Source organism: Monodelphis domestica, chromosome 1 (genome assembly GCF_027887165.1).
Source record: "Monodelphis domestica isolate mMonDom1 chromosome 1, mMonDom1.pri, whole genome shotgun sequence".
NCBI classification, from domain to species: Eukaryota; Metazoa; Chordata; class Mammalia; order Didelphimorphia; family Didelphidae; genus Monodelphis; species Monodelphis domestica.
In genome coordinates, this window is record NC_077227.1 from 170200053 (window position 1) to 170214324 (window position 14272).

Consider the following 14272-nt stretch of genomic DNA (forward strand, 5'->3'; position numbering starts at 1 on the left):
AAATCCAAAAATAGACCAGGAATTATAATTTAATCTTCACAATTAAGGAAGAGCTAAGTGCCTTCATTGTTGCCATCAGGGGAGAGCCTAATCCAATATTCACAAAAGTTTGCAGACAGTAATACTTTCTTTTGATTTCCTGAGGTGAAAATTTGAAAAACTTTAAAAATTGCAAAATTCATTAGTCACTCACCTTTTTTTTTTAGTTAAAGTAATTGTACAAAACTTCTAGGTAAATTTAATTTAATTAACTTATTTTATTAAACATGTTTAACAAATATTCTATTCAAATATAGAAAAATTTAATTTTACTTTAGGAAAATTCATGGATTGTGCGAGTGAAAGTTGTAGCTGGAATATCCCCGGCAAAGAAGGATCTCTTAGGAGCTAGGTAAGTATACAGACGTTTTGGTGATATTTTTCAAAGATTTTGTATTTGTTAATTTTTTGTAAATTCCTATTAATAATGTGATTACAAAATTTTGGTGCTAATTAGAATTCAATAAGTCATTGTTTATTAGAGATTTGCATGTAAGTCCTACTGCTAGACCTCATTGTGCTGGGCATGTGACTTTGGTTCCCAAAGGCAAAACATTGATTAGTTCAGGATAAAACCTGCATAGTACATGGCAGCTTTCATGTACCATTTTGATTTGAGAGCTATTGCTAACTCTTCTTTGCCAGGAGATCACATTACACTGGAAAGGATTTGAATATGGAAAGATTAGAATTTGTTTGGGCTCAGTGATGGCCTGTATGTCTCTTGTTTAATGACTAACATAGATAGATTTGCAGAAGTTTATTATTATGTTAGCTTTAGAGTAATATTTTTTTTATTATAGCAACTTTTGAAGATCATCTGATAATTTGTAGAAGTTGCCATTTTATTAACAGGAAGAATATTTGTGATGATAAAAATACTCTTTGAAATAATGAAGTATTTGGTACCTTCTCTTTATAAGATACTATGTTAGTAACTGGAAAATCAAATAGTCTTTGTCCTTAAGGAGCCAGTAGTCTAACAGAAGGAATGATATAGTTATATATGAAATGGATATGTCATAGTCATGCCACACATATCTATATGATATCTATATCCATTTCATACTTTCTGTTAGACACATGTTATACTTAATATCACATTTGTACAGAAGAACAAATAAAACAAATACATTTAATACCAAGTAGAAGACAGTAGGGATTTAGACAACGATCCTGTGCTCTAAGAAAATTTAAATAGGGAAAGAGATCACTTTTGTGGCAATCTGATGCTATGGAAAGAGTGCTAAAACTAGAAAAAGAGAGGCCACAGTCTAAAATCAGATTCATAATGGGTAATGCCTGATCCTTGCAGTTCAGAGTGGGTCATTCAATATAAAATAGATGACCATAAACAAAAACAGCACTTGGAACATTGGGGCTATAGAAAATATGATAGCACTTCATGCAATGCTCAGTTTAGGGAAAATTGCCCTATACTAATCACTTAAATGTTTGTTGGTCCACCAGCCAGGCTCTCCTCATTCCTAGGAGGGTCGAGGGAATAGACCACACCATTTTTATTTCATGAAAGGCTTCTGAGGGGCTATTGCCTTCTTTTTATGGGGGCTAGCTAAGAACTTTGGCTTTCCCTCTTGTTGCCAGAAAGAAGGCCTCCACCCAACCATGCCACCCCATTGATTTTCCAAACCCTGGAGGAGTTGTATGAGGATCACTGGCTATTATACTGGCAGCAATGTGGCAAGTCCATTCATTTCTAGATTATAGTAAGCAGTGGGCTACAGTAGGCCTGCTTTTTGCCATTATAATTGCCTGTGCCCCATCTTCTGCCACTAGGCTACTATTTCCATTAGTAGTAGTAGTAGTAGAAGCCATCTTCTCTCCTGCTGGGGCCATCATTGCTGTGTGTTGTTCCTGAGGTCCTCGTCTCTGTCCACTAGCTATTGCTGCTGGAGTCTTCATCTTTGCTCTTCAGTCACTGATACTAGTACTTGTGTATTTGCCCTCTGGCCACCACCACTAGCACCCACTTCTCTGTCAGCTGACCAGTTGCATTGAGTTAACTAATTGCCAGGAAAATAACTGAATGACTTAATTGTAATATCAAATTTTGTACACAAATTGAGAGAATCTTTACTTTTAGGTTTAATTTAAAATCTTATTTAGAATTAATTAATCAGTATTCATTAACTGAATACCTACTTGTGTTGTAAGGGTATGAGAACTTTTGAGTTAGAAAATTATTATGTTCATGTACTGAAGGACATGCTGGAAAACAGATAAACTATGAATTGATCCAGCTATTCTGGAAAACAGTTTTGAACTAAACCCAGAAAAAATCTGTGTTTACCCTTTGACTCATCTCCATCAAGGAAACATATTTATATATACAGATATATTGATAGCAATTTTTTGATGACAATCCAAAAATGGAAACTAAAGTAGATCTCCTTTTGGAGAATGCCTAAACAAATCATGGTATGTGAATATAACATACTATTATGCCATAAGAAATGATGAAATAGACATTTTTCAGAGGAAACCAAGAAAACCTTTATGAACTGAAGTAAAGCATGAAATGAGCAGAATTAGAAGCACCACTTATACAATGATAACTTGAGAGACTTTAAAATTCTGATCAAATAAGCCATGAGTCTAAAAGAATAAAGATGAAAATTGCTACTTACCTGACCAAGATGCTGATTTTAAGATGCAATAAAAAAATTTTGGATAGGGCTGATGTGTGAATTTGTTATATTAAATTATGTAGCTCTATATTGAGGGATTTGGTTTTTGTTTTAAAATTTGTTCAGGGATAATGAAAGTTACAAATGAATAAGTGTTACTTGAAAAATAAAAGTAAAAAAAGAACAATTTCAAATTATTTTGTTACTATATAAAAATCACTAAAATAATAAAATTAGTTTTGTGACAATTTAGTGACAAATTAAATTGAATGACTTTTAAAAATGTTTTCTTACTATGCCAAAGTATTTAAAATGAGTAATTAATGCATTCTAGCCATTAGAAGAAATGTATAAATTAGGGGAATTATGATTCATGGATAAAGTGCTGGACTTAGAATCAAGAATATCAGTTTCAGAAACTTGGTAGCTGAGGGACTCTCAACCATTCCCTTAGCCTCTTTAAGCCCCAGTTTCCTCATCTGTAAAAGGGGAATAATAATACCTATAGTAGTTACCTAACTATTGATTTAGAACTCTAAGGAGAGAATAGATAAAGTGCTTTCAAATTTTTAAAGCATGATATAAATGCCTATTATTATTAATTTTTTTGGTCACTTGAAAGCTATGTGTTATGTTGACAACCTTGACTTGAAACACAATCAGTAGATTGCTATTTTTATTTTTTAAAATAGTGATCATGCCATTTTAATATCTTTAACAAATATTTTGTTTTAAAATGTTTCATATTGTTACATATTATAATACTGTATACCAATAATGGTACTAAGTAGACATTTACATAACACTTTAAAGTTTGCTAGATGTTACATCCATTATCTCATTTCATCTTCTTTTTAAAAAATTAAGAATATTTTTCCATGGTTACATGATTCATGTTCTTTCCTGCCCTCTTCCCTCCCCCTCCTGGAACTGACAAGCAATTCCATTGAGTTATACATGTATCATTATTCCGCATCTATTTCCATATTATTAATCTTTGAAATAGAATGATCATTTAAAGCCAGAATCCCCAATCATGTACCATCGAACCATGTGATTAATCTTTCTCTCTTTGTGGATAGCATTCTTTCTCCAGGTCCCTCAGGATTGTCCTGGATCAATGCATTGCTTTTAGTAGCAGTATTACATTTGATTGCCCCACGATATTTCACTTTCTGTGTACAATGTTCTGCTCCTTTTGTTCTGCATCAATTCCTGGAGTTCTTTCCAGCTCACATGGAAATCTTCCAGTTCATTATTCCTTTTAGCACAATAGTATTCCATCAATATTAGTACCACAGTTTGTTCAGCCATTCCCCAATCAAGGTACCCCCCCACCATTTACAATTTTTTGCCACCACAAAGACCTTGGCTATAAATATTTTTGTACAAATCTTTTTTCCTTACTATCTCTTTGGGGTACAAACCCAGCAGTGGTATTGCTGGATTAAAGAGTATGCAGTCTTTTAAAGTCCTTTGGGCATAGATCCAAATTACCCTCCAGAATGGTTAGATCAGTTCACAATTCCACCAGCAATGCATTAGTGTCCCAATTTTGCCAAAGTCTATCTATTTTTATTTGAATGAGAATATAAGCTTTTCTTTTGGCAAATACTTTTTTTTTTCCTCACAGTTTGGTAAATTAAGAAAATGATGAGAGTTGGCCTAGTAGTCAGTCTTGTTTTGAGACAGCCCTGACTTATTTTATTTTTTCCCCAACAACATTTTAACAAGAATTTTGAGTCACAAATTCTCTCACTTTCTGTCTCTGCCCTCCTGTGGAAATGGTGAGCCATCTCACAATAATATGTATACATTATATATATACAATCATGTAAAATATTTTTTCCATATTAATCCTTTTATGGAAGGAAAATTAAATACCACATTAAGAAAGAAAGTGAAAAAAGTTAGCTTTGGACCAGATTCAGACCCCATTAGTTCTTTCTCTGGAAACAGATGGCATTTTTTTTATCATGAGTCCTTTGGGATTATTTTGGCTCATTTTATTGTTGAGAATATCTAAATTGTTCACAGTTATTCACTGTACAGTATTTCTGTCTCTATAGACAATGTTGTGGTTCTGCTTATTTCATTCTCCTTTAGGTCATGTAAGCCTTTCCAAACTCCTTCTGCTTGACATTTCTTATAGCACTATAGTATTCCATTATAATAATATTCACTTACTTAGCCATTCTCTAACTGATGAGTGTCCCTTCACTTTCTAATTCTTTCCCTCCATAGAATGAGCTGTTTTAAATATTTTTGTACATATAGGTCCTTCCCCTTTTTGTTTTTTTCTTTTTTGGAGTACAAACCTATTAATGATATTGCTAGACTAAAGGGTATGTACTATTTTATAGAACTTTGGGCATAGGTCCAAACTGCTCTCCGAAATGATAGAATCAGTTTGCAACTCCCACAACAATGTATTCATGTACCAACATTTCCATATCCCCTTCAAGTTTTGTGATTTTCCTTTTCTGTCATAATAACATTATGATAGGTATGAGGTGGTATCTCAGAGAGACTTGTAAAATTTTTTTACACCATTTTGATTATTATGTATTACTGTCCATTCTATTTCCCCATGTTTAGTTTCCATACCCAATTGATTGTGTCTTGGAACCAATAGGTAAAGTTAAAAAAAATTTTTAATGCAAATGACATTAAAGAAAATGGAGATGAGAAAATCAGTTAAATACAGATGAAGTCTGCATTGAGGGTAACAATTTCTGGAAACTGTTAAAGGATTATTAAAGAATCTCAAGATATCTAAAGGAGAGGAAGGTACCAAAGGTATGGAAAATATCAGACATTATTATTATCCAGAAAAGATTACTAAGAGAATATTAATAACTTCTGATACATATATGTCACCCAACATTTATCAAGTGCCTTCTACATGCCAGGTATTATGCTGGATACAAGAGATACAAAGACAAAAGCAAAAATCCCTGTCCTGAAGGAGCTTATATTCAACATGCACATATTTATGTATATAAAAACACATAAACATCAGATATTAGATAAACTTAGAAGGAAAGGCACTAGCAGCTACAAGGACCAGGGAAGGTCTCCTGGTGTATTAGTGTCAAGAAACCTGGCTTCAAATAACTCCTGTCATTAGCTGTCTAACCTAGGTGATTGGATGTTGATATACCCAAAAATGTTAGGGAAGTTAGGAAGAGAGGTGATTTGGAGGGAAAGAGAAAAAGTTCTACTTGGACATCTTGAGTTTGAGATGTCTGTGTAATACCCACTTTAAAACATTGAAAGCTTTTCAACTGAAGTGTGAGAAAGAGCCTAGGATTGGATATGTAGATCTGGGGCATGTGCATAAAGATGATGATTGAACCCTTAGGAGTAATGAAATCACCAAGTGAGAGAATAGAGAGAGAAGAGGACCTACGACAGAGGCTTATATTACATTGACTATTAGTGGGCATAGCATGGATGATGGTCTGGCAAAAGAGAATGAGGAGGAGTCAGATATCAAGATAGGAAGAGAAGAAAGAGAGAGAAATGTCATGAAAAGCTAGAGAGAAGATACTCTCCAGGAGTTAGGAGGGGCAGTTGGAGAGGTAGTACAGATTCAAATACTACAGAAAGAGCAGGAAGGATAAGGATTGAGAAAGGGCCATTAAATTTGGCGATTAAGAGATAATTGGTAATTTAAACTAGAGTTATGTTAGTTGAATAATTAGGTTGGAACCAAGATTGAAGAAAGTATAGAAGAGATTAAGATGATAGAGAAGAGAGGAAGTAGAATCAATACATAGCTTTTTCAAGGAGTTTGGTTGAGAAAAGGAGGAATTTGTAGGATTATAGTGACTAAGGAAGATAAAATTTAATGTGAGTATTTTTAAGGTTGGGGAAGATAGGGGCATGTTTATAGATGTCAGAGATGAAGCCAGTAGTTTGGGGAAAATTGAAGATTTGAAAGAGAAAGGTCAATTGAAGGGGTTACCTGCTAATGAAATTGGGAGGAGATTATCTCAAGCTGTAGTACCTGTAGAGTGCTTAGCCTTTGCAAGAAGGGCCACAGTGAATAGAGCACTGGGCCTAGAATTTAGAAGACTTCAGTTTCAAATTCAGCCTCAGACACTGGCTAGTTATATGACTTTGGACAAGGCATTTTAATCCCCTTACCTACATTTTCCTTGGTTGTAAAATGGGGATAAATAATAGCCCTACATTGTGAGGATCAAATGACTTAATATTTGTAAAGCACTTAGAATAATATTTGATACATAGTGGATGCCATATAAGTATTATTTATATTATTATTATCTTCATAGTTTGGAGGAAATTGTGGGGATTGAAGTCAAGACATTTTCAGATTGAAGATAAGGGAAGAAGAGGGAGTTAATAGTGAATGGTTTTTGTTTTCTTGAGAAGAAGTGCTTAGCTGAGAGTGGGGAGAGGAAATATTGTTGCAAACTAGAGGTTTGGAATTGCTGCTGTAAAGAAGGGGATAGAGATCAATTAGGAAGAAGACAAAAGGTATTATTTTGCAGTCATTACAGATGAGTTGTGACTAAATCATCTAGTTGAAATTAGATAACACGAATTTGTAGTAGAACCAATCATTTGTGACTTTCTCTGTTCAGCACATGGTGGTGGGAGCAAGGGCTTGAGATAAGCAGTGATGGGGTAAAGGGAGCCCCAAAAAGAGGATAATGAGAATTGAATTGGTTCATTAAGAGATTGCATTTGGGAAGGAAGGAAAATGTAGCTAGAATAGGGATAATGCCCTGAAAAAGTACTAGGGGTAGAGGGTTTGAAGGTCCTAGCAATAATAAATGATTAGGTTTCGTAAAGCATGATTGGAAAAGTGGAATGATAGGAGATCATAATTGGATAAAGGCATTTTTATTTGTGATCTTATAAGTGTAACACTTGTGGGTGACAATAAGATCAAAGATTTGACCATTTCTATATGTAACAGGAATAGAACATATACCTACTTTCTTTTCTATATAAAGTTTTGTAAGAATAAACTGTACATGTATGAAAGGAATCTTTGAAAGTATTAGAAGAAAAATTTGCAAGTGATATTCCACAGTAGTTCTCATCTTTGCCATCACACAATTGTCTCAAAAGTTTCAGAAATAAAAGATGCCTCTCTGTTGACTATAAACAAAAGAGATGATTTTGTAAAGAAGATACTGTCTTAATGGCTGATCTCCAACAAGATATGCTCCTTTATGTCAAAGTTATAAAAAATACATTGAAAAATAGGACAATAGAATTTTATTCATTAACCTCTTATCATTAATAGTAGTTGAGGTATTAAACAGCAGGACAGTACATATACTTACAATTGTCATAGAAATAATCTAGTTCATACTCCACATTAAGAGAGATGGATTCCTTATAGGGAAGTGGTGGTGAACCTTTTGAAGACCGAGTGCCCAAACTGCAACTCTCACACACGTATGAATCCCTGCATTACCCCAGATAGGGGAGGGAGGAAGCGCTCCCATTGGGCTGCTGGACAGAGGGGCAGGTCATGTGAAAAATGTCCTCAGGTGTGGAGAGGGGGAGGGGAATAGCCAGACCTCAAGTCTCTCTGGCTTTCTATAATGAACTCTGGCGAATTCTGTGCTTGGGCAAAGGCAATGGCACATGTGCCCACAGAGAGAGCCCCCACTTTGGCATGTGTGCCATAGGTTTGCCACCATGGTTATAGATAGTAAGACTCTCCAGATGATACCGCTAAATGTATCAAGCCTCCTTACTGAGATACATAATTATTCAAAAGTATTTGGACTAACTTTACAGAGGAAAATCAAATATATATAGAATACCTATTGTCTATAAGCCATTGAATGGGCAACCCAAAGATATGTATTTTGGACAAATACTGTAAATGGAGAGTAAATAAGTTCCAAACTTGGACTGACCTCAGGAAATTGCATTCTTAAAAATGTCCCCAAGACATGACTCCCTCCTAATGATAGCTTCCCTTGCTACCCTTTCCAAAGAGGCTATATTTCTACCCTCATACTTATTAGTTATTGTGGGGGAATCAGAATACTCCTTATATTTTATCATTTCTAGATGCTCCCTTAGCTACCTTGACTGAGTAGCCTTTTCTTTTGTTATCTAAATTTATAACCCAGTCCAAATTTAGATAAGTATTATCTATAGATGACTCAGAATATTCTCCATCCCCTCTCAGTTAGTTTAGTGCCTGACCCATAGTCTTTTGTCCTCATCTCTTATCTTCATACTAGGGGACTTGCATGTGCAGACTGATAAACCCTCAAATATCCTTACTTCCTAGTTCTTCAGTTTGTTTAGTTCTCATGAACTATTACTTCATTCTACTTCTCCTACAGAGATGGCCACATCCTTACCATCATTATTCATCACTGTTCAACTTTCATGTTTGTAAACTTCAAAATTTATGTACTGATGATAATCTTTTATTGTTTTTTTTCTCATACCTTCGGTCAGTAACCAACCTTTATTCTCACTGTGAACTCCATTTTTTTTTATCTGTAAATTCTTTTTCAGGACATCACCTCTGCTTTGGCTATCCTCTCCTCACTTCTACATTTTGATCTTTTGGTGAACCAGCTCAGCTCATTGTTATACTCCAAAGTTGTTTCCCTCACCCCCTTGTTTTATTGTGAATTATGCTTTGCCAAACCTCAACCTTAATTACTCCCACTATCCATTTTCTTTACTCCTATTCATGTGTTGCTGAACAAATCTGGAGGAAATCATGAAACCATGTTGATTGGGCCCAGGACAAACTCTGTTCTTAATAGGACCTTCATTGCAGCTGACCTTCAAGATGAAGCTTAAATCTCACTTTCAAGAGACTTGTCCAGGCTTACCCCCTTGTCACCTAGCTATTAATGCTTTATCCTTTCAGATTACCTTCACCTACTCTGTATATATCTTGAACATATCTCGTTATTTTTATGTCTTCCCCTATAATGTAAATTTCTTGAGGGTCATGACATGTTAAAGTCTTTAGTAGTTGTTGACTTACTAATGATTATAAACTTCTGCCTGAAACAAAAGCCTGCATTTTAAAAATAATATTCTTATGACAAGAGATAGCATGGTATGCTGGATAAATAGGCATCCTGAGAATCAGAAAGACTTTAGTTCAAGACCTAACTCTTGATGATGAGAGCCTAGGCAATTTGTTTTACCTTATTTATCCTCAAACTAGTCTAAATTGAAAAATTGCGTAACAGTTGCTAAGCTGCATCGGTAGAAGGAATTTCCTTACCAGTTCTTTATACCAGTGAAATCGCAATTACAGTTAAAAAATTTACTCTACTGCTCCTAAATAGCTTCAAGTAATGGAACAGGTCAAGCACTGAAGAACTAAAGTTGAGAATCACCCAAATGGTAATGGAGAGCTGCATTGTGGGTATTAATAGGCAGCAACACATTAAAAACAGTTTTTGGGGGAAAGTATCATTAAAGATGTAACATGAATGAAAAAAATAATGCTTATCAAATGACAAGAGAAAAGGTAACCAATGGGTAGTCTTAAGTGTTTCATCTTTGAGATGTCAAGGGAACATGAAGAAAATCCCAGCATGGTGAGAGAACTCTGCATCGAACTTAAAACAAATGTCATAAGGTTGGCTGTATGTTTCCTGAGAGAGAATACATTTCTCAGCAAGATCACACATCCATTATAAAATAATTTGGTGTTGATTTTGATCTTTTTTGCTAACAAATGGAATTCGTCAATAGAGAGCTAGGTCAGAAATAATTCCTAGAATGGTAACCTTCTGTCACTTGCCAAGAGATAGTCAGTTTCATTTTGTGATATCAGTTTCCCATGTTCAGTACTTTCTAGTTTTCTTTTTAACAAAAACATTTGTGCTATATAGGTATGAGTCTTCTGTATGATATTTTTTGAGCTTTTGGACTCTTTCAGTTCTTGATTTCCTTCAAAAACAGTACAAGTGACTTCCAAGAAAAAGTTCATGGCAAAACTGAAAGAGAATTCCTGAATTTATAGCTTCTAATTGTCTTCTATCTATTCTCTTTTCTGAGAACAAGTCCTAGAATCCATGAGAATATAATCTTAAAATAATTTTTTCTTTCATTTTTTTTAAACCCTACCTTCTATTTTGAAATCAATGCAGTATATTGGTTCCAAGACAAAAGAATAGTAAGGGCTAGGCAATAGGGGTTAAGTGACCTGCCCAGGGTCACATAATTAGGAAGTGTCTGAGGTTACATTTGAACCTTCATGTCTTTAGACCTGGCTCTTAATCAGTTTACAATCTGAACCTGTGACTTGCCCGAGGAACTCTTTACACTCATAATCCTTTTTGCAAATTATAAAACTTCTGTAAATGTCAGCTATTATTACCTTATTATTACCTAGAAACCAGCCTAATGGTGATGAATTTCACTGAACTTGGCTTGGTTATTTTTCAGAGAGCAGATGCAATATTGAAGTCTTTTTAATTAAATTAGATTTAAAAAATGCTAGTAATGCAGCCCTTTTAGGAGAAGGTAGAACAAGATGTCATGAAATCAGTGAAATAATTATTTGGAATCGGAACTCTAAAAACATTGGAAAAAACATACCAAATAAACAATAGTACAATTCTTTGGGAATTCTTTTTGTCACAAGAAACCATAACTTCAAGCATAAGAAGTAGAAGTTAACATTTGGGTATTGGATGAAATGTTTTAAATAATATATAAAGCTCTACATTTTTATGGGGTAGAATATGCTTTACATACAAAGAACAATAGTTAAAGCAGTTTTTTTTCAACAGTGATTTTTATGTGAGTGACACTGTATGATACAATGAATGGAATTCTAAATAGTGTTCAAACAAAAACTGCTATAAAGGTTTGACTTAGAAATATTTGATGAGCCTGAAACAAACATTATTTTCTGATGTCAATATGTGAACATTTTCAGATTGTTTTTATTATCTTTTAGACTCTGAATCCAAAGTGGAATGAAGAGACACTTCATTCAGAATAAGTATAAATGATTTTTATTTTCTTAGAATTAAAAAATTACAAAGGTTTTCTTAATTATAACAGGCTAATATTATAACCTTCAATTTCCAACATAATATTTAATGGGTATTATTGGGGATTCTAACTTTAATAAATTCTAAATTTTATAACTATCTCTTGAAGATGATGATTTACTTGGTGGTTTGCAGATTTAACATAACAATAAAAATTTGAATATGGCAGTAGCGGAAATTCACTTAACCTTTGGAAAACTGAAAATTACATTTACTTGAAATAAGCATTTAGTAGTTTTAGAGAGAGATAAAAACATTCCTTATTCATTATGAGAGGATTTAATACCTTTTCCTGTTAACCAAATTGTTATTTGGTCCAACTGATCTAAAACCTAGTAGATAGAAAAGAAGAGAAAAAAGCACTGACTAAAAGAGAACAATTAGTTTATTAGTTATCATAGTGTTTAAGATGATAATTTATTTAAAAAAAATTTTAACCCTAAATATTTACTTTTAAAAATACTGAAATGTAAGGCAGTCCCTACATTCAAGAAGTTTTTAGTCTAATGGAGAAATACACTGTGACAAGGAAAAGTAGAGAGGAAGAAGAGACATAGATATAGGGCAGTGATGGTGAACCTTTTAGAGACCCTGTGCCATGCCCTGTCCCCCCCCAGACTGCATGAAGTGCCCTGATCCCCTCGAGACCAAGTGCCCCCCCCCCCCGCCATGTGTTTTGGGGCAGGGACTGGGCTCTCAGTCAGCTCACTTTGGGGGGAAGCAGCTTTCTGCTACCATGGAGACCTGTTGTTATATCCAGCCACCTGGGGGGCTGAACGAAGAGGCTGTTGCCAAGACTTCACTCTACTTCACTAGTAGGGTTGGGAAAGTGAAGGAAGGGTAGTGGGGGTGTTGGCTTCTTATTACAACATAGAGAGAACTTTCTTGTAGACTCTGATTCAACACAGCCCCACCTGACCTCTGGTCAGCTCTGTTGAAGAGATGTGACCTCAGGGCCTTTTAGGCTACTTATATTTGCCTAACAATGGTGTACTCATGACACAACAGCCATGTAGGGAGTGGGGCTGCCTAATGGGCTGTGACCCACTGTGGAGGTGGGAGTAGGGTGTGGAGGGAGCATAGTTAGCCTGTGTTAGCAGGGTCATTCCCCAGAGTGGTGGCTGGGGCAAGGAAAGAATAAAGTGGAGATCTTTTAGGAGTTGGGGCCAGACCCAGTGACAGGAGAGGAGATCCCACCCCTCCTGTCCTTCTGCAGCCCCTTGTCCCAAATAGGGAGGGAGAAAAGGAGGGAAGTACCCTGAGTGCTCCACTTAGGGAGAGAGGAAGCACAGAGGGGTAGGGAAGTGAAGTGGAAAGGGGGAAAGGAGCAACTCTTGTCGAGTCCCTCTGCCTTTCTAGTAACTAACTCTGCTGGGAATAGCACATGTGTCCACAGAGAGGTCTTTGTGTGCCATCTTTGGCACATGTGCCATAGATTCTCCATCACAGGTATAGGGAAATGGTGGAAAAGCCAAAGATCAAAATGAGTGCTATTAGAGAAACCAAAGAAGTGAAAATTTGGTGTAGCCAGGTGGTAAATGAGGAAATGTCTCTCCTGACCCTTCTCAAATAGAGGGTCTATCCTCTAATCAGAGATAGCCAGGGTATTGATGGAGGTATGAGAAATGAGAATAATTGGATTTTTCAAGATGATGAGATTTCTCAATGTTGAGTTTACCCATGACCTTTCATTAGACTAGCTACTGCCCTAGAATTACTTGCGTCCTTGATTATTTACTATTCCCAACCTATTAATCCTAATCCCCAGGTAACTGCTACCATCTGATTTCTCTCCTCTTTGCTGTAGGGCTACTGACTAGAAATTGAGCTGATATTCATGTAACCTGCTTTTGAATAATACTTTTAATATTCCCTTACCAACTCCTTATTTTGTTCTCTAAATTGATTTTCCAGAACCTTTTCTTTCTCTTTAACCCTAGTAATAATTACACTGTCCCCTGTACTAACTTCATACTTCACTGAGAAAATTGAGGCCATCCAATGTGAACTTCCTCAGCTCTCCCAGTCTGGTCCTAAGACTTTTAAAACATCATTAGCCCTTTATCCTTACCACTTAGGAAGACTCATCTTTCTATTTCGAATTTGGCTCATTACTTATCTCTTTTATCTCTTGCATCTTCAATTTTTCCTTCATCAGAAGCTCTTTCCCTTTTGCTCATCAATGCATTCATTTCTTTAAAGTTAAAAAAAAACCCAACCCTTTCATTTCATTTCTTTATTATTTTCTACTACTGTCCTCTTTCCTTATGTTTTCACTTTCTCACTACCCATACTATTTTCGATTCTTTGTCATCAGGTTTTTACTACATTATTCTACTAGAACTGCTATCTCTTTAGGTCACCTCTTTGTCAAATCATAGTCTACTTTTAGTCTTCAACTTCAATTCACTTCTGTTAATTTCTGTTAATCTCTTCTGATAGATATTCTGATCTAAACGTACTATACTCTGGTTCTCTTCCTTGCTGACTGACACTTTAAAGACAGGAGCACTGCCTTTCTATATTTTCAGGGTTATCACAAAA

General features: G+C 35.3%; 1 protein-coding gene across 1 annotated transcript in view; it reads left to right on the top strand.

Annotated features, from left to right (window-relative positions):
- Window positions 1–315: 315 nt before the first annotated feature.
- The window catches only part of NEDD4 (NEDD4 E3 ubiquitin protein ligase), a 151969-nt gene continuing 138012 nt past the window's right edge, over window positions 316–14272 (top strand). The window contains exon 1 of the mRNA XM_056809834.1: window positions 316–391. The gene's annotated coding sequence lies outside the window, so the exon portion shown is untranslated. The remainder of the gene's footprint in view (window positions 392–14272) is intronic.